The 20,750-nt window shown below is 44.6% G+C and overlaps 1 protein-coding gene and 1 pseudogene across 12 annotated transcripts in view; both read right to left on the bottom strand.

Moving 5' to 3' along the window:
• Positions 1-1,202, bottom strand: part of USP33 (ubiquitin specific peptidase 33) — a 66,008-nt gene extending 64,806 nt beyond the window's left edge. For 5 of the 12 annotated variants that reach the window (XM_055350951.2, XM_055350927.2, XM_055350937.2 and 2 more), the window contains exon 1: positions 868-1,058. The gene's annotated coding sequence lies outside the window, so the exon portion shown is untranslated. Of the gene's footprint in view, positions 1-867 lie in introns of all 12 variants that reach the window. The other 7 variants (XM_019020085.3, XM_055350926.2, XM_055350987.1 and 4 more) reach the window with 7 other exon arrangements.
• Positions 1,203-15,098: 13,896 nt separating this feature from the next.
• LOC101148481 (actin, cytoplasmic 2-like) lies at positions 15,099-16,095 on the bottom strand (annotated as a pseudogene).
• Positions 16,096-20,750: the final 4,655 nt, after the last annotated feature.

Below are 20,750 nucleotides of genomic sequence, written 5' to 3'. Positions count from 1 at the left end.
AAAAATTCTCTACATCCACATAGTTATTAAGCAAAAGGCCTAGAGATCGTTACGGTAAAATTCACCCTCAATTTAAGTCTATGCTCCTGCCAGAATTTCACCCTCTGGCTCAATTTTCCAGGCCTAATACTGATTCTATGAGAATGTAAACTCCAACGGTACTTGAGTGCAAAACACCCAGGAAAATCTCATCGTCCAAGAGCTCAACGTAAAACCCTGTAAATATTCAAATGAAGAGCGTCTTGTATACGAGAAATATAAGTAAAGGTCTGGGAAGCCACACACTATGGATCTTTCATCCAAACAAAGGCTGCAGATGGACAGAAGGTAAGGGGTAACCTCTCAGTCAAGATCAAACATTGGTCGAAGAAAAATTCCAGGGACGATGACACCTCGGTTTTTCCGTTCACAGCAACAAATAACGGGGCCGGCCCCCTCAACAGCGCCGCAAAGCGAAACCAGAACCCAGGAGCCGGCGCGCTGCAGGGCTTTCAGTCACCCACTGAGAGGGACTGGCAAGCCTGAGTGGGGAGACCGAGGAAGGGAGCAGAGCCCCCCGCTCTCGGGCTCACCTGCACCTCCCGCTTCCAGGGAAGAACCCCTGAGGACCCTTCCTCAAATCAACGACCGGTTCCCATCCTCCACCGACCGTTGACAGGGCGACCACTAGATTATCTCTGCAACGCAGAGCACCGAGGGGCCAAGGCCTTCTTCCCGCCCGCGCACCCGCCGCCACCCAGGACCAAGAAAAAGAGGCTGCTGCAGCGGCCGCAGCCCCAGCGCGCGGAAGCGAGAACAGAGACCGGCCCCCAGACGCGAGCGAAACGCCCTTGGGCCCCGCGCCCCTCCCAGCAGCGCCGCGCTCACCTCCACGGCCTGGCCCGCGGGACCCGCCAGCTCGACCAACAACGGCCTGCAGCCGCACCTCCGCAAGCTCCTCTTTTCCTTCTCAGCTCTCGGAGAAGGGCAGTGTCGCGTCAGGAGGGCCGGAAAACGGCCCCGCAGCGCTGCCCTCGGAGTGCCCGCCTCCTGAACCGACCACTTCCCGCAGCAGCCGCGGCTCCTTCCGGTGTCTCCGGGGCCGTCGCAGGCGTCTCCGGCGTCAGGGGAGGTGGGGGCGGAGCCTCTATGGGAGGCCGCCCCAGGGGCGGGGCCACGGGAGCCAGGCCCAGGTGCGGGGACCCAGGCCGGCTCCCTGCTCTGACTGCAAACTAACCGTACAGGGTATGTGCAGCAGTTTGAGGCTGTGAGCTTTTTTTTTTCGTTTTTCACATGTTTTCTCCTTCTCTTTCACAGTCACACACTACGACCATTATAAGGTCTTGTCTCGATGCATTACAAAAACTGCATTAAGGCTGGCTACTGAAGGGCCTCAGGTTTCCAAACTTGAGCAAAGGAATATTAGACTTAACTTATCCCAATTCAACATTGTATTTCCTCCTCTCATCTTTCTTCCCCCAACTTTTTAGGACGTAGATTCTCTGAAAGCAATTATGTTTCCCTTTTCCACCTATGCAAAGAAGAAATTTATCTCACCATTTTCTCCTTAGGCTAAAATCAAGAGGATCAAATCAAATATGTATTGAAACCTTAGTATCTGTTTAATGCCTGGAGCATTGAAGGAGTCTTGCCTTCTAATTATGTAACTGTTAAAATGCACTCGATTGAGGTTCAAATCTATGAATAAAAAAGGTTATATTAATAAAAAATTGTTAAAATTGCCAGTTTCAATCTGTCTCATGACATCACATCTGACTTTTTGGTCTCCAAAATGGGAGCATGTACCCAAGTATCATGCAAGATGCTCAATCTCCATTGGAATAGGTAGAAAATATAAAAGCTTCTACTTATTTTTATGGTAAAAATGAAATAAATTAACCATGATACAAAATTCTATGTAGGGATTGACACTCAGGCCTCAATTTGCACCACAAATGATCGCCTATCCTCGGTTCACTGAGGAGAATAGAAATTTCACAGAATAGAAGTTTCACAGGCAGGCGCCATGGTTCATGCCTGTAATCAATCCCAGCACTTTGGGAGGCCGAGGCGGGTGAATCACTTGAGTTTGAGACTAGCCTGGGCAACATGGCGAAACCCCATTTCTACTAAAAATACAAAAATTCGCCAGGCATGGTGACGGGCACCTGTAGTCCCAGCTACTCAAGAGGCTAAGAGTGGAGGATCACTTGAGCCCAGGAGTTTGAGGTTGCAGTGAGCCATGATTGTGCCACTGCACTTCAGCCTGGGTGACAAAGTGAGATATTCTCTGGGAAAAAAAAAAAAAGATACCGTTAGGAGATGAAAAGTTGTCTCCAGCCGGTCACAGAGCCTCACACCTGTAATCCCAGCACTTTGGGAGGCCGAGGCGGGTGGATTACCTGAGGTCAGGAGTTCAAGACCAGCCTGACCAACATGGTGAAACCCCTATCTCTACGAAAAATACAAAAATTAGCCAGGTGTGGTGGTGCGTGCCTGTAATCCCAGCCACTCAGGAGGCTGAGGCAGGAGAATTACTTGAACCCAGGAGGCAGAGGTTGCAGTGAGCCAAGATAGAGCCACTGAACTCCAGCCTGGGCAACAGAGCAGGACCCTGTCTTAAAAAAAAAAAAAAAAAGTTGTCCACAGAGGAGATCTACAGAAGAAAAAAAAAAGAAGAGAGACAGAGAGAGAAGAAAAGTTAGGCCACCAAATAGAATTTATTTGAAATACATATAATTGAAAAGGGGCTCAACTCCATATGTATTTCCAGAAATCAATTTTTAAAAAAACAGGCGACCAAATAGAAAAATAGACAAAAGTCACTTCCCCAGAAATTCTTCTATTGAAAATGTATCGGGGTGTTCTGTTCTTACAGTGTCCTAGCAAATTCAATTCAGCCTCCAAGTCCCACCACCATCCTGCTTAGTAACCAAGGTTCTCTCTGGGCTTACCTGTCCTGGAGGAGTTCTAGGGCAGTGTCAATGCAAGGAAGACAACTGACAAGGCTGTTCAAGATCACCAGGTGCGGTGGCTCATGCCTGTAATCCCAGCACTTTGGGAGGCCCAGCAGGGCAGATCACCTGAGATCGGGAGTTTGAGACTAGTGCGTAGATAATAGTAGGCAAGTACTTCTCAGGTGGACACCAAGTGAAGTCCTTGCAGTGGACAAGTTCTCACGAAACAAACTCACTCTGATGGAATATAATGCAATACCTCTCCCACTTTTAACTTCTGTGAATTCCTGCCTCCCACCCTTGGGTGTTTATCCTTTCATCCCACAGTCCAGATTGCTTATCTTTTACTTTTCTTCAAACAATATCTCCTGATGGCTTATAATGGCTTATAAGGAAGAACACTATCATTAGGAAATAAATCAATCAACTTCCCCCTGAGAGAATAGATTATACATTCCAAAGTGTGGACACCCAGCTGAGTCACTGATTCTGGAGTAGAATTCTAGAGGGTGTGTGAACACCCAGCTGAGTCACACTGATTCTGGAACAGAATTCTAGAGGTGCCGTTCATGGAGAATATAATGTAAATAGTATGACTTAGAGTTGTACATCAGGCCAGGTACTGAAGTCTCTTATAATGAAAGGGAGAAAAAAGAAGAAATGAAGAGTAGGAAGAAAAAAAAGAAAAGAAGTCTCTTCTAATGAAAGGGAGAAAAAAGAAGAAATGAAGAGTAGGAAGAAAAAGAAGAAAAGAAGGTGAGATACAAACAGGGAGGAAGGAAGACAATTGAATGGTCATATCAAAAACAAATACCTTCTCATTTTTGTAACTGAGTAATGGCAAGTAAATATAGCAATGTAGAAAATATACATTTTGGTGCTTATGTACCTGAGACTAAATAAAGCTTTGTAAATGCTGTTTCCTTAGAGACAATTGTACAGATACTCCCAACCTCTATCCTTCCTTCACCTGGCTAACTCCTATCTAGATATTCTCTGTTTAACATAGAACCCTTTACCCCATTATTTCCCGTTTCAGCATCCTGCTTGCTTCCTTTAGAGAATGTATTATAATTTGTAATTATCTTAAATTTTTTGGTATACTTAATTTTTTGCCTGTCTCTCCTGAACTCCTCAATGGGAGCAGTGAGTATTTATCTTATTCACAATATTCCCAGAGCCTAGCATTGAAGGACTCAAAAACTTGTTGGCACTCAAGGGGGGTGGTTTTGTCCCCTGAGCGGATAGTTGGCAATATTTCTGAAGAGGATTGGTGGGAGAAAGAGTTAGTAACATTCCTTTGCATTGATATTACAAGAGAGTCCCAGACATCATTAATGCCACTATTGAGAAACTCTGATTTAAGCTGGGGCTTTAAAATATGTTTTTGGGCCGGGCCCAGTGGCTCACGTCTGTAATCCCAGCACTTTGGAAGGCCGAGTTGGGCGGATCACCTGAGATCAGGAGTTCGAGACCAGCCTGGACAACATGATGAAACCCCATCTCTATCAAAAATACAAAAATTAGCTGGGTGCGGTGCAGGTACCTATAATCCCAGCTACTCGGGAGGCTGAGGCAGGAGAATCGCTTGAACCCGGGAGGCAGAGGTTGCAGTGAGCTGAGATGGCACCACTGCATTCCAGCCTGGGCAACAGAGCAAAACTCTGTCTCAAAATAAAATAAAATATGTTTCTGGGCCGGGCGCAGTAGCTCATGCCTGCAATCCCAACACTTGGGAAAGCTGCGGCTGCTTGAGACCAGAGTTCAAGACCAGCCTGGGCAACATGGCGAACCCTGTCTCTACAAAAAATTGCAACAATTAGCCGGGCATAGTGGATCATGCCTGTAGTCCCAGCTACTATGGAGGGTGAGGTGAGAGAATCACTTGAGCTCAGGAAATTAAGACTGTCATGAGCCATGACTGTGCCACCCCACTCCAGCCTGGGCAATAGGAGCGAGACCCTGTCTCTCAAAAAACAAAAACAAGAACAAAAAAAAAGAAAGAAAGAAAAGAAAAATATATTTTAAAACAAATCTTAGGCAAAGCATTTTTGCTTTCCCGCTCACTGTCACATAATTAAAAAGTCCACCAGGCCAGGTGTGTTGGCTCATGCCTATAATTCAGCACTTTTCAAAGCCAAGGTGGGAGGATCAGTTGAGCCCAGGAGTTCGAGACCAGCCTGGTTAACAAAGTGAAATTCTGTCTCTACAAAAAATTTTAAAAAATAATACCAGGATATGACGGCACATGCCTGTAGTACAGCTACTCCAGAGGCTGAGGCAGGAGGATCCCTTGAGCCCAGGAGTTTGAGACTGCAGTGAGTGAGCTATAATCGTGCCACTGTACTCCAGCTTGGTGACAGAGCAAGAGCTTCTCTGTCAGAAAAAAAAAAAAAAAAGTCCTCCAGTAATTTTCTAGTAATAAAAAAAAAATGGCCTTTTTCCCCTAGTATTAGAAAAAAATCCTGTCCAGTGCAATATCAAAAATTCTCTGCCATTTCCTCTACCTTGTTCTCCCTTCTCCCTGGCTTATTGGCTTTTTGTTTTGTGCCCCTCCACAGTTGAAGAAGACAAGAACAGAAAGGATCTTTCTGGACTGACACAGTTTTAGCAGTCAGTGACTTTTGGGAGTGGCTGAGGTCTGAAGCTGACTTCTCCTCTCATGGAGTCCATCACTGGAACCCTCACCTACAGTCTCTTGGCTCAGCAATGTGTCTTCTGGATGGCCACCTATGACCTAGTCCTTAGTCCCCTGATTTCCAGGGATCCTCTCACCCAAACTGACAGTCCTTTTGGACAGCCATTTTCAAGGTGACCCAGTCCAAATCTCTTACATGAGGTTCTCACTTAGTCCACAAAAAGCATACAAGTATCTTGCACAGGAGTGTGAACTGTTCCCAATCAGCCCTATATGCATTTTGTGTGTGTGTGAAAGTCTCGCTGCAGTGCATTGGCACAATCCTGGCTCACTGCAACCTCTGCCTCCTGGGTTCAAGTGATTCTCCTGCCTCAGCCTCCCAGTAGCTGGGACTACAAGCAGGCACTACCATGCCCGGCTAATTTTTGTATTTTTTTTTTTTTAGCAGAGACGGGGTTTTGTCATTGTTGGCCACGCTGGTCTTGAATTCCTGACCTCAAGTAATCTGCCTGCCTCAGCCTCCCAAAGCGCTGGGATTACCGGCATGAGCATCCACACTCAGCCCCTATATGCATCTTCTGCTCAGAGGCGGCCTCAGTCTCTTGATTTAGAACTTTTCAAATGTACATCAGTTACCAGATATCGTCTCTGTAAGATTCAAGGGGCACATCTCATCTTTTCCAGATGGTTCTCTTGAAGCCCCTCAGACTTGGCTTGAGATGAGACAGAAGCACCTATTTCCCCACCCATCATGGAGGTATCTTAACTTAAGATGTGTAATTTGGCACTGACATTTGAAGTCTCTGCCAAGAATCTGTTATCATCTATTCACTCTTAGAGTAACGATTCAGGTTACCCTAGCTCAAAGTTTCTAAAAAATGACGAGACACGGACATTTTGGATTAAATAATTCTTTGTTGTGGAGGGTGGTTCCTGTGCACTGAAGGATATTTAGCAGCATCTTTAGTCTTTATCTACTAGATCCCAGTAGCACCTCCTCCAGTGATAACAAACAAAAATGTCTCCAAACATTGCCAAAAGTCACCCAAGGGGCAAAATCACCCCCAGTTGAGAATTAGTGCTCTAGTTTAGGCTAGTGCTTCTCAGAGTTTTCTTAGATTATCAGATCAGGTCATTTAGAAAATTATAATACACTGGGATCAATAGACAAGGATGCTTGCTGTTAGAGGTTTCCAGCAGGGATCACTGCCTTGGCATACCTGTAAGCCACTTGAAGCCCTTAGGTGAACTGGGATACAGAATTTGGATGCCCTAACTTTGGCAAAAAGGAGGTTTACTGGCTTATAGAATCCAAGGAATGATAGCTAGAACCAGGGACTCAAACATTGCAAGGGCTTTCTAATCTCTTTACCACTCCCTTTTTTTTTTTTTTTTTTGAGGTAGGGTATCGCTGTGTCACCCAAACTGAAGTGCAGTGGCACAATCATGGCTTACTGTAGCCTTGACCTCCTGGGTTCAAGCAATCTTCTCGTCTCAGCCCCCCAAGAAGCTTGGACTACAAGTGCACTCCACCACGCCTGGCTAATTTTTGTATTTTTTATAGAGATGGGTTTTTGCCATGTTGCGCAGGTTGGTTTCATACTCCTGGGCTCAGGTGGTCTGTCTGCCGTGGCGTCCCAAAGTGCTGGGATTACAGGTGTGAGCCACAGTACCTGGCCCATCACTCACTTTCTAATTTGCCATCTTATAGTTTTCTCCAAAAGCAGAGTTCCCGGTTTAAAAAAAATCCCAAAGAAGGGATTTACTATCTTCACCTGGGTCCAGTGCCTGTCCAAGAGCATTCAGCCAGAGGGTCAGTGTCATGGAAGAACAGGGCACCTTCCATGACAATCAAGTAGATGAATGGAAGACACAATATCATAGATAGCCAATACTGGCTTACAGGCCAAGAAAAATTTCTTACTTGGCCCACCTCGCACTCCCGAAGTGCTAGGATTATAGATGTAAGTCACTGTGCCTTGCTGAACACAGGCCTTTTTTTGGAGTAGCACAGCATTCTCATAACTACTGAGGCAATGCAGTGAAAATATGCTCTAGGTCATTTTCCAGCTTCAGATCTCCAGATTTTACCATTTTCACAATCTTTTCAAGCCTCAATTTCTTGATCTTAGAAATGACAATAATTTTTTTAATAACAGCTTTATTGAGATATATACACATACCATACAATTCATCCATTTAAAGTCTACACCTCAATGGTTTTCAAGTGTACACTTCCAGAGGAGGAGAGACATTTTTGGCAGAGGGAGGAGCATAGGCAAAGGCACATCAGCAAGAAAGAATATACTGCAATTGGGAACTTACAAGAGGTCAGTATTGCTAAGCAAAGATTGAGAGCAGGGGATAGGGGAAAAGACTAGACAAGAGAGGCAGATCATAAGTGGCCTTGTCTGCTAAGTAGTTTTTCTTCTAAGGATACAAATAACTTTGGGAAAGAAAGCAACACAATGAGATTTACATATTGGATTACTTGGATGGTAATGACTGAAATAGAGTAGAGACAGGCTACTTATTGTAGAATCCAGACAAGGGAAGGTAAGGGCCTAGCAGTGGAGATGGTAATGAGAGTGACTTAGGAGTCTAAAATAACAGACTTTTAATTGACTGCATGGGAGATGGAGCCTAGGAGGGCTCGCTCTGTACAGATCCTCTAAATTCTTACCTGGGTTATTTTAATAGCTTCCTCACATGTCTTTCCGACTCTATTCTCAGTCTCCTTTAGTCCAATGCCATACTTCTAAACATAACTTTCTAAAACCTATATCTAGTCATGTAAGTCTTCAATGACTCTTGCCTGCTCCCAAAGAGTTTTTTTCTCACCAAGGTCCTGGGATGAGGCAAATAAGTTGCCAAGAATGCAATATCTAAGAACCCTATATTTGCAGGAACCAGCAAATACTTCTAACTGTATGCCCTAGGCACCTTGCTTGCTTCCTAGGTCCTCATGGCCTTAGTTTGACCCAAATTTACTCCACCTACCTAGTATTTTGCTATGCCCAATCAAACACCCTGTCCTCAAGCTACTCTAACTTACATTTCGTTTTTCTGAAAGGCAAAACATTTGCTTGTGCCTCTTCTACTTAGTGCAACTTTACTTATACAGGGAATGCCTTTTCTCTCAAAAGTGAACTCCATTCCATTCATCCTTTAAAGGGACACCTTCTGGGGCAGCCATGTTCAACCCTTTGAATGCAACAACTTTTTTGCTGATCCGTGGTGGTGGATATCATGAAAATTATGCACGGAACTTTTTTTTTTTTTTTTTTTTTGAGACAGAGTTTCACTCTTGTTGCCCAGGCTGGACTGCAATGGCGAGATCTCGGCTCACTGTAACCTCTGCCTCCCGGGTTCAAGCGATTCTCCTGCCTCAGCCTCCGGAGTAACTGTGATTACAGGCACCCACCACCACACCCAGCTAATTTTTTTTATATTTTAGTAGAGACGGGGTTTTACCATATTGGCCAGGCTGGTCTCTAACTCCTGACCTCAGGTGATCCACCCGCCTCAGCCTCCCAAAGTGCTGGGATTACAATTGTGAGCCACTGCATCTGGCCTTCACAGAACTTTTTTTTTTTTTTTTTTTTTTTTTTTAGCTCATCAGCTATCGTTAGTGTTAGTATATTTTATGTATGGCCCAAGGCCATTCTTCTTCCAGTGTGGCCCAGGGAAACCAAAAGGACGGACACCCGTGTCCTAGGGGAAGCCTCTTCTGACTTTTCTGTGCTGTGTGGGCCTTTCCTTGCATTCTGTATCATGTTCCTTAGTGATTATTACTGCTGCTTGATATACAATGTACACTGTAATGTCATTATTACACATAGCAGTGATTTGTTCACTTTTCCATTTCCTGAACCAGGCTGTGGGCAGGAATTTTTCTTACTCATTCTAGTATTTCCAGCTTTCAGCACACCACAAGGCACAATGTAAGAAATGAACAAATCAATAAACCTATTACTGAAAAAGATGAATGAATGGGAAAATATGAAAGAATTACAAGATACATTTTTTAACTTAGAGAAGCAGTAATTTTCTTGTATTTCTCAAAATTTCCATCATTTAAATGTATACACAGCAGATGCAGCTCTTTTTAAAAAATAAGTTTAGAAATGACACGGTTTTCTAGGGTTTTGAAGTCGTAAGATTTTTTAGAAATGCAAAATATGAACTCTTGTTTCTCGGTAGTTTAATTTAAATTTTATGTTCTTTATGTTAAAGTAACTTTAGAATAAACTTATTTGCCTAAACTCTTACTTGAAAAATCTCTGTGGTGTCTATTAGTTATTTTACATTTTGATGTAAATACCTTCCAATAGAACACAGGTGTCTCTCTCTCTCTCTCTCTTTGAAAAAGGGTCAAACCGGGAGGATAACTTGAGGTCAGGAGTTCGAGACCAGCCTGACCAACATGGAGAAACCCTGTCTGTACAAAAAATACAAAAATTATCCAGGCATGGTGGCATGTACCTGTAGTCCCAGCTACTCAAGAGGCTCAGGCGGGAGGATTGCTTGAGCCCAGGAGGCAGAGGTTGCAGAGAGCTGAGATCACATCACTGCACTACAGCCTAGGTGACAGAAGGAAACTCCGTCTCAAAAATAAGTAAGTAAATAAATAAAAATAAACAATAAAAATAAAAAATAAATAAATAAATTTAGAACATTTTCACCATTCCCGAAAGAAACCTTGTATCCTTCTGCAGTCACTTTAATTTCCCCTCAACTCTCCCAGCTCTAGGCAATCACTATGCTGCTTCCTCTTTGTATAGATTTGCCTATTCTGGACATTGAATATAATTAGAACCATATACAATATACGGTCTTTGTAACAGGCTTTTTTTTTTTTTTTTTTTGAGACAGAGTCTCCCTCTGTCATCCAGGCTGGAGTGCAGTGGCATGATCTTGGCCACTGCAACCTCCACCTCCTGAGTTCAAGCCATTCTCCTGCCTCAGCCTCCCAAGTAGCTGGGACTACAGGTGCACACCACCATGCCTGACTAATTTTTATATTTTTAGTAGAGATGGGGTATCACCATGTTGACCAGGCTGGTCTTGAACTTCTAACCTCAAATGATCTGCCCACCTCCACCTCCCAAAGTGCTGGGATTACAGGCATGAGCCACCATGCCCCACCTGACAGGCTTCTTTACTTAACATGTTTTAAAGATTCGTCCATGTTATAACATTTATCAGTTTATCATTCCTTTTTATGACCAAATAATATTACATGAATACATCACATTTTATTTATTCATTCATCAGTTGATGGACATTTGAGTTGTTTCTATGTTTTGGCCATTAAGAATACTGCTGAGGCCGGGCGTGGTGGCTCACATCTGTAATCCCAGCACTTTGGGAGGCCGAGGTGGGTGGATCATGAGGTCAGGAGATAGAGACCATCCTGGCTAACACGGTGAAAATCTGTCTCTACTAAAAATACAAAAACAAAATTGGCCAGGCATGGTGGTAGGCGCCTGTAGTCCCAGCTACTTGGGAGGCTGACGCGGGAGAATGGCGTGAACCCGGGAGGCAGAGCTTGCAGTGAGCCGAGATTGCACCACTGCTCTCCAGCCTGGCAACAGAGTGAGACTCCATCTCAAAAAAAAAAAAAAAAGAAAGAAAAATGCTGCTAGGCAAGGCACGGTGTCTCACGCCTGTAATCCCAGCACTTTGGGAGGCCCAGGCTGGAGGATCACTTGAGGCGAGGAGTTTGAGACCAGCCTGGCCAATATGGTGAAACCCACTCTCTACTAAAAATTCAAAAATTAGCTGGCATGATGGCGGGTGCCTGTAATCCCACCTACTCGTGAGGCTGAGATGGGAGAATCACTTGGGCCTGGGAAACAGAGGTTGCAGTGAGCCGAGATCATGCCACTGCACTCCAGCCTGGGTGACAGAGTGAGACTATGTCTCAAAAAAAAAAAAAAAAAAAAAGAGAATAATGCTGCTATGCATATTCATGTACAAGTTTTGGTATGAATGTATGTTTCATTTCTCTTGGGTATTACCTAGGAGTAGAATTGCTGGACCATATGATAACTCTGTATTTAACATTTTGAGGAACTGAATCTGTAGTATTTGGATATGTACATACCACTATACTCTGAATAGATGTTCTAAATTAGCATCTGAAACCATACTTTGAGTTCTAGATGCCTTGGTTAGCTTAGTTCTGACTCATAGAAGGGTCCTGTAAAATACTTTCAGAGGGTAATGAGACTAAAGCTATCATGGCCAATATGTGACCTATAGCATTGTATATATTTGAAAGGAGGCCCTGAGGTATTTCTGGGGACTGCCAAGTTTTTGCAGTTAGTAGAAAAAGTAATTGGAGCTACAAATTACCTAAAAGTGTCCATCTACTTAGGTGATATAATTGCTTTTACAACCTCAATGTGCTAGACTTCTTTCTTCAGGCTTAATGTCGTCACTTGATAAATGTTGTTTCCACTAATCAATCATTCATGAAGTACATTGGCCACATATTGTTTCAGATGGAATGAGCAGTGACCCTAACTATTCTTAGGTTTTTTTTTTTTTTTGAGACGGAGTCTCGCTCTGTTGCCCAGGCTGGAATGCAGTGGCGCGATCTCGGCTCACTGCAAGCCCCGCCACCTGGGTTCACGCCATTCTCCTGCCTCAGCCTCCCGAGTAGCTGGGACTACAGGCGCCCGTCAACACGCCCAACTAATTTTTTGTATTTTTAGTAGAGACGGGGTTTCACGGTGTTAGCCAGGATGGTCTCGCTCTCCTGACCTCGTGATCCGCCCGTCCTCGGCCTCCCAAAGTGCTGGGATTACAGGTGTGAACCACCGCGCCCGGCCGACCTTAACTATTCTAAATAAAATATCAGATATACCCAACCAGTACAATTAAATCTGACTTTGGTGCTGGGCACGGTGGCTCACGACTGTAATCCCAGCACTTTGGGAGGCCAAGGTGGGCAGATCACTTGAGGTCAGGAGTTTGAGATCAGCCTGGCCAACATAGTGAAACTCATCTCTACTAAAAATACAAAAATTAGGGCCAGATGCGGTGGCTCACGCCTGTAATCCCAGCACTTTGGGAGGCCAAGGGGGGGGGCAGATCACGAGATCAGGAGATCAAGACCATCCTGGCTAACATGGTGAAACCCCGTCTCTACTAAAAATACAAAAAATTAGCTGGGCATGGTGGTGGACGCCTGTAGTCCCAGCTACTCGGGAGGCCGAGGCAGGAGAATGGCCTGAACCCGGGAGGAGGAGCTTGCAGTGAGCCGAGACCACGCCACTGCACTCCAGCCTGGGCGACAGAGCGAGACTCCGTCTCAAAAAAAAGAAAAAGAAAGAAAGAAAGACAAATTAGCTGGATGTGGTGGCATGAGCCTGTAGTCCCAGCTACTTGGGAGGCTGAGGAAGGAGAATCACTCAAACCCAGGGGGTGGAGGTTACAGTGAGCCAAGATTGTGCCACTGCACTCCAGCCTGGGTGACAGAGCGAGCGAGATTCTATCTAAATAAATAAATAAAAACAAGTCTGACTTTGGTGCCTTCTGCATGTGGCTCACTCCTAAATGCTGGCTCTTTTCTTGCCTCTTTTGTATGTTCCTCAATGACTGTCTCCTTTGCTGGGGACCTCTTACTGTTTCATTCCCCAATCCTGGACAAAAAAACCTGTGGCTGAACATTTAGATGGTCAATTTAAACCTGGTTTGAAGATACAACCTTCTAATATAATTCAAGCCTGGCTACATTCTGTGACACTCACATGGTCCACAGGAAAATTTTTCTTGCAAAGTTGCAAGTACAGGCCCCTTCTGTTGTAGGCCTCTCTCTCTCTCTGTTCTGCCATCAAAGGCTTCTCTAGATAGCCTATTGCTTTTAGACTTCTCCAGGTAACATAAATTCCAGGGCACAGAGTCAACCTGTCTAAATTTCTCAAAGTTCCTTTACTTGGCTTGAGGTGGAGATAGTGTGGGATAAGTACTCTCTTCTTCCCACTCCTGGGGAAGGGGAACAAAAATGCACAGCACTCCAGAAAACTGTCTCCTAGGCTTTTTCTTTTTTTTTTCTTTTTTTTTGAGACAGGGTCTGGCTCTGTCACCCAGGCTGGAGTACAGTAGCACGATCTTGGATCACTGCAAACTCCATCTCCTGGGCTCATGCCATCACCCTCCCATGTCATCCTCCCACCGCAACCTCCCGAGTAGCTGACACTACAGGTGTGCCCAACCACACCCAGCTAGTTTTTGCATTTTTACAGAGACTGGTTTTCATCATGTTGCCCAAGCTGGTCTTGAACTCCTGGGCTCAAAGTGATCCACCTGCCTCAGCCTCCCAAAGTGCTGGGACTACAGGCATAAGCCACCAAGCCTGGCCCTTCCAGGCATGTTTATTCTACAATCTTCTTTCATCAATCCTGACATATCATTCCTGGGAGGTGTGTGAGAACTGAGGATTGCTAAACTGGCTTCACAGTCTTCCAGCACGTCCTATGGGGATGGTCTGGCATCCTCTTTTAGAATGCTCAGGGTACTTCACATTTATTTTTCTCAGCTTTGGAGCCTCTGTTAAAAGATGCACTGAAGGGTCTAATTTAATATGCCATATATCTTAGAAATATGTGCCAGGATTGTTCTATGTTCTTTTTTTTTTTTTTTAAGGTGTGCACTTTTATTCAACTGGTCTCAAGCCAGTATACAGGTAAGCCCTGGCTGCCTCCACTCACTCCCAGGGAAACCAAAAGCCTTCATACATCTCAAGCTGGGGGACACAAAAGGGGGCCACAAAGGCTGATCATTCAAAATAAAACAAAATAAAAAAGTATTAAGGCAAAGATTAAAAAAATTTTGCGGTGGGGCACGGTGGCTCACACCTGTAATCCCAGCACTTTGGGAGGCCGAGGCGGGCAGATCACAAGGTCAGGAGATCAAGACCATCCTGGCTAACACAGTGAAACCCCGTCTCTACTAAAAATACAAAAAATTAGCCGGGCGTGGTGGCAGGCGCCTGTAGTCCCAGCTACTTGGGAGGCTGAGGCAGGAGAAGGGCGTGAACCCGAGAGACGGAGCTTGCAGTGCGCCAAGATCGCACCACTGCACTCCAGTATCGGCGACAGAGTGAGACTCCATTTCAAAAAAAAAATTTGCATTACATAATTTACATGATAGCAATGCTGTCACCTCCCCTGTGTGGACTCAGGAGAGGACTGGGCCATTCTCCTTAGAGAGAAGTGGGGTGACTTTTAGGAGGGCAAGGGACTTCCTGTAACAATGCATCTCACGATATTTGGAATGACTATTAAAAAAAAGAACAATGTACAATCAAAGTCCTGGGCCACACTGTAGAACTTTGGGGGATGCTCACTCCAACTGATTACTCTCACCTTCACTGTTCCAGTTTTAAAATCCTGAGTCAAGACACCCCCTCAAAAAAAAATGAAAATAAAAAAAGTCATGCCAATCTCATCTTGTTTTCCATGCAAGTTAGCTTTTGTCAAGAAAGGATGTAATGCAACTAAGTAAAAGTCTGCCTAGAAGCATTTGCGGTGGACAATGGAGGGGCTGGAGGGGCTGGACTAATCGTATTCCTGCTTGCTGATCCACATCTGCTGGAAGGTGGACAGCGAGGCCAGGATGGAGCCACTGATCCACATGGAGTATCTACTCTCAGGAGGAGCAATGATCTTGATCTCCATCGTGCTGGGCACCACGGTGGTGATCGCCTTCTGCATCCTGTCAGCGATGCCAGGGTACATGGTAGTGCCGCCAGACAGCACTGTGTTGGCGTAGAGGTCTTTGCAGATGTGCACGTCACACTTCATGATGGAGTTGAAGGTAGTTTCTTGGATGCCATAGGATTCCATGCCCAGGAAGGAAGACTGGAAGAGCACCTTGGGGCAGTGGAACCGCTCCTTGCCGATAGTGATGACCTGGCTGTTGGGCAGCTAGTAGCTCTTCTCCAGGGAGGAGCTGGAGGCCGCCGTGGCCATCTCCTGATCCAAGTCCAGGGTGACGTAGCACAGCTTCTCCTTGATGCCATGCACGATTTCCCACTGGGTGGTGGTGGTGAAGCTGTAGCGGCGCTCCATGAGAATCTTCATGAGGTAATCAGTCAGGTCCTGGTCAGCCAGGTCCAGAAACAGGGTGGCCTGGAGGAGGGCCTACCCCTCGTAGATGGGCACAGTGTGGGTGACCCTGTCGCTGGAGTCCATCACGATGTGGCCAGAGGCGTACAGGGACAGCATGGCCTGGATGGCCATGTACATGGCTGGGGTGTTGAAGGTCTCAAACATGATCTGGGTCATCTTCTCGTGATTGGCCTTGGAGTTCAGGGGGACCTCAGTCAGCACTACGGGTGCTCCTTGGAGCCACACGCAGCTCGTTGTAGAAGTTGTGGTGCCAGATCTTCTCCATGTCATCCCAGTTGGTGATGATGCTGTGCTCTATGGGGTACTTCAGGGTCAGGATACCTCTCTTGCTCTGGGCCTCATCACCCTCATAGGAGTCCTTTTAACCCGTGCCCACCATCACACAGATGTGGAAGGGCAGCGGAGCTCTGTGCTCGCGGGGTGGACACGGTCTTAGCAGTCTGTTCTACATTCTTAACCTTTTTTTTTTTATGGACCTCTTGGCTTTCTGGTAGAGTCTGGGACCCCTTTTTCAAAGTAATGCTTCTATGTGCATAAAACAAATACACGGGATTACAAGGCAAACCAACTATATTGAAATACAGTTGCCTCCTTTGATCCTATGGAGGTCCAAGTACTCAAGTTAAAAATTTCCATAACAGCCGGGTGCGTTGGCTCACACCTGTAATCCTAGCACTTTGGGAGCCCAAGGCAGGCATACTGCCTGAGTTCAGGAGTCTGAGAACAGCTCAGGCAACACAGTGAAACCCTGTCTCTACTAAAATACAAAAAATTAGCTTGGCATGGCAGCATGCGCCTGTAGTCTCAGCTACTTGGGAGGCTGAGGCAGGAGAATTGCTTGAACACGGGAGGTGGAGGTTGCAGTGAGCCGTGATCGTGCCACTGCATTCCACCCTGGGCAACAGAGCGAGAATTCGTCTCCAAAAAAAAAAAAAAATTTCCATAAGATTCTTAGTTCTTTCTAAGCATTACTATATTTGTCTTTCTTTTTCTTTTTATTTTTTGAGACAGAGTCCTGCTCTGTCACCTAGGCTGGAGAGCAGCGGCGTGATCTTGGCTAACTGCAACCTCTGCCTCCTGGATTCAAACGATTCTCCTACCTCGGCCTCCCGAGTAGCTGGAATTACAGGCACACACCACCACATCTGGCTAATTTTGTATTTTTAGTACAGATGGGGTTTCACCATGTTGACCAGACTGGTCTTGAGCTCCTAACCTCAAATGATCTGCTCATCTCGGCCTCCAGGTGTGAGCCACAGTGCCAGGCCTATATTTGTCTTTCTAACATGCCAGGAGGAAATTGAGATATGAAAAGGGTAAGTACCTTGCTGAAGACCACTGTGACATAAAAAATACATATTTGGGCCAGGCATGGTGTCTCACACCTATAATCCCAACATTTTGGGAGGCTGAGGTGGGAGGATCACTTGAGCCCAGGAGTTTGAGACCAGGCCCTGGCAACATAGGGAGACATTGTCTCTACTAAAATTTTAAAAATTAACTGGGCGTGGTGGCAAGTGCCTGTAGTCCCGGCCACTCAGAAGACTGAAGCAGGAAGATCACTTGAGCCCAGGAGTTCTAGGCTGCAGTGAGCTATGATCGCACTACTTCAGTGCAGCCTGGGCAATAAAGTGAGATCCTGTATCAAAGAAAGAAAGAAAGAAAGAGAGAAAGAGAGAAAGAAAGAAGGAAGGAAGGAAGGAAGGAAGGCAGGCGGGCGGGCAGGCAGGCAGGCAAACAAGACAGACAGAAGGAAAAGAAACAAAGAAAGAAAAGGTATATATTTGGTCTCTGTCCCCAGTCCTGACACAGAGCTCCTAAATCTCTTGGAATTTCCTGGTTGATAGGAGTGTCTTTTTTTCTAATATTCTTGTTGGGCTCCTGGATAGCTTCAGGATAGGGGCTGGTCACCAGCAAATTCAAGCTATGATTAGAAGCTTAAAAATGTTGGCCCTATGCCTACCCTATCCTCTGTGGAGGAGAGAGGAGTTGAAGATTGAGTTAATAATCAATTATGGTTACATTGTCAGAGGGTTCGAACCAGAGCGACTCCATTTTGAGTGAGGGCTAGGAAAATGAGGCTGGGACTTGCTGGGCTGCATTCCCAGAAAGTTAGGCATTTCTAGCTTCTAAACATTTACAGTTAAGGGAACAGATTGATAATGTTTACTAAACAGACCCAGACTTGGGAGTGTCCTGATGTCCCTGATACCTTGAGAGCAAAAGCATTCCTAATTTTGCTTTAAAGATAATAATATTAATTCTTGCAAAATATGGTAATTAAGAAAATTAATCTTTTACCACAAACCCTCGTAGCAGAGCACATCTTCCCATGATCTTTTTTTTTAACTCCTCTATAAATGAATATTGTACCTAGAGTGGATGTGTTCCTCTTCTTCCTTTTGGGAACGCCCTACTCTGTCTATAGAGTAAGTGGACATTCACCACTTCACTGTCTTAAACTTGTTTTGCTTTGGACTGTGGACATGCCCTGAATTCTTTCTTGTGCGAAATCCAAGCACCCTCTCTTGCGATCTGGATTGGGACCCCTTTCTGGTAACAACATTATGAAGCCTCCATAGAAATCCCTGAAGTACGGGGTTCTAAGAGCTTCTGAGTTGGAGAACACATCCATATCCCAAAAAGGTCGTACACCCTGATTCCATGGGGACAGAAGTTCCCACACTTAGGATCCTTCCAGATCTTGTTTTATGTACCTCTTCATCTGGTTGTTCATCTGTATCCTTTGTAATATCTTCTGTTATAAATCAATAAACTGGTTTGGGATGGGAGGAGAAGATTGTGGGAATTCCTGATTTATAGCTGGTTGGTCAGAAGTACAAGTGACAACCTGGGATTTGCAATTGGTATCTGAAGTGGGGGCAGTCTTGTAGGACTGAGCCCTTAAGGGTTTGGTGCATAGTATTGAATTAAATTTAACTGTACAACACCCAGTTGGTAGACACTAAATTAAAGAGTGGAGTTTATAAAAAGAAATAATTGGAGACTTGTTCAGTGGGGAAAAACCTCCACACATTTGGAGTCAGAAGTGTTGAAACTACAGAAAAATAGCTTTGTGTTTCTTTTCCTTTAACAATGCATCTAGTAAGCAGCCAAGAAAGGATTCAAACCCAGGCAGTCTGACTTCACAGTTTTGTTTTGATATTATGCAGATAGGATCCCCTAAATTCATTAATGGTTGCTGTAGCATGTATTGCAGTACTTGTACAGAAGAAACAACTGGTAGTACTCCATGAACTCCATTCTCTGGTTTAGTGAGCATTACACGATGGCTTGGTTATCTGGGGGAGGTACTGGCCTTCAGAATTAATCCAGGCTCCAATTTTTTTTTCCTTGTCCCCGATATCAGAGGACATTGAGTCCCCTGTCCTTCTGGTTTAAACCACTACTTGTTTGGTTTTCTTTTACTTGTAGCGAATATGTTAACTAATATATCCAATAATGGCTAAGATTGAGTGCAGTACTCTGCCAAACCAGAAGAAGGGAGGCTTACAGCAAATTACATCTGGTTTATAAACATAAATTAAATGTGATATTTCTATTTTATATATTTTATTTTATTATTATTTTGTAGAAATGAGGGTCTTGCTATTGCCCAGGCTAATCTCAAACTTCTTACCTCAAGGGATCCTCCCTCATCGGCCCCACAAAGTGTTGGGATTACAGATGTGAGCCACCTCACTTGGCCTAAATGTGACATATCTTATTCTCATGCTAAAGAATAAACTCTGTACCCACCGTGTAATACTATTTTTCTCATAATGTTTATCGTGGAATTAAGGAGATAATATGGTCTCAGGAAAGTTGTGTTGAGTGGTAGTCATCATCATTACTGCTATTCTCATTACGCTGAATGTTTGGAGGCTGTGGGAAATGGGAAAGAGGAGGAAATTGGGAAAATAAATGAAAATAGCCTTACAAATTTCAGGTTCTTCAAGTCTCAAGAGCTCCATTTACCCTATAAGTGCAAAATATTTTCACATAAAACCCAGTCTGTGGATCATTAGTTATTATTAATCTAATAATATCATAAATTGGTACTACTATTCTATTTTCCATTTGGTTAAATGGGAATTTTGAAAACAGAATTATTTTGGCTTTTCACCACAAATATGCTCAGCAACTGGAATTCTTAAATCTGCAGTTTTTTTGTTTTGTTTTGTTTTGTTTTTTGTTTTGAGACAGAGTCTCACTCTAGTCACCCAGGTTGGGGTGCAGTAGCACTATCTGGGCTCACACAACCTCCGCCTCCTGGGTCAAGTGATTTTCCTGCCTCAGCCTCCCGAGTAGCTGGGATTACAGGCAGGTGCCTGGCTAATTTTTGTACTTTTAGTAGAGATGGGGTTTCGCCATGTTGGCCAGGCTGGTCTTGAACTCCTGACCTCAAGTGATCTGCCCGCCTTGGCCCGCCAAAGTGCTGGGATTACAGGCTTCAGCCACCGTGCCCCGCCTAAATCTGCAGTTCTGATGGAATGTTTTGACTGAAGACTGAATATAGAAACAGTACCTTGGGTTTTGTTGTTATTTTTTCCTAACCCGGCCCCCTATTAGTTTACTATGTATTAGAACCTGAGAGCTGTGACTACTCTGCCAATAAATTGCCACATTCAATATTCTTCGGTTGCCTAATTCAGTGGGAAACACAGAAAAAAGGTAAAGAGGACATGAAATCAATAATAAATGCATCATCTATACCGGATTAGAATGCCTCTTAACACTCATTCGTCTGAGGGCTGAGGGCCTGTGGTAGAAGTTCTTAATCTTGTTTTCAGGGTTTTGAAATTGTGTAACTTTTTTTTCTTTAATGTAATGAGCATGTGTATACACATTTTTTTTTTCCAGGGGAAAGCCTCCATAATTTTTACCAGATTGACAACCGTTCTAGATCCCCCGACAGGTTACGAACTACGATACTAGTTTTTTTTTTTTTTTACCGGTTTGTAAAAGGATGCAATTCTTCGAATATAGTTTTTACATCCACCTGACGAGGAAGGAGCCTCTACCCTGAACAAA

The sequence above is a fragment of the Gorilla gorilla genome, chromosome 1 (assembly GCF_029281585.2).
Source record: "Gorilla gorilla gorilla isolate KB3781 chromosome 1, NHGRI_mGorGor1-v2.1_pri, whole genome shotgun sequence".
Classification (NCBI taxonomy): Eukaryota; Metazoa; Chordata; class Mammalia; order Primates; family Hominidae; genus Gorilla; species Gorilla gorilla.
The sequence above is the reverse complement of the archived record's forward strand: the minus strand, read 5'-3'. Positions and strand labels throughout refer to the sequence as shown.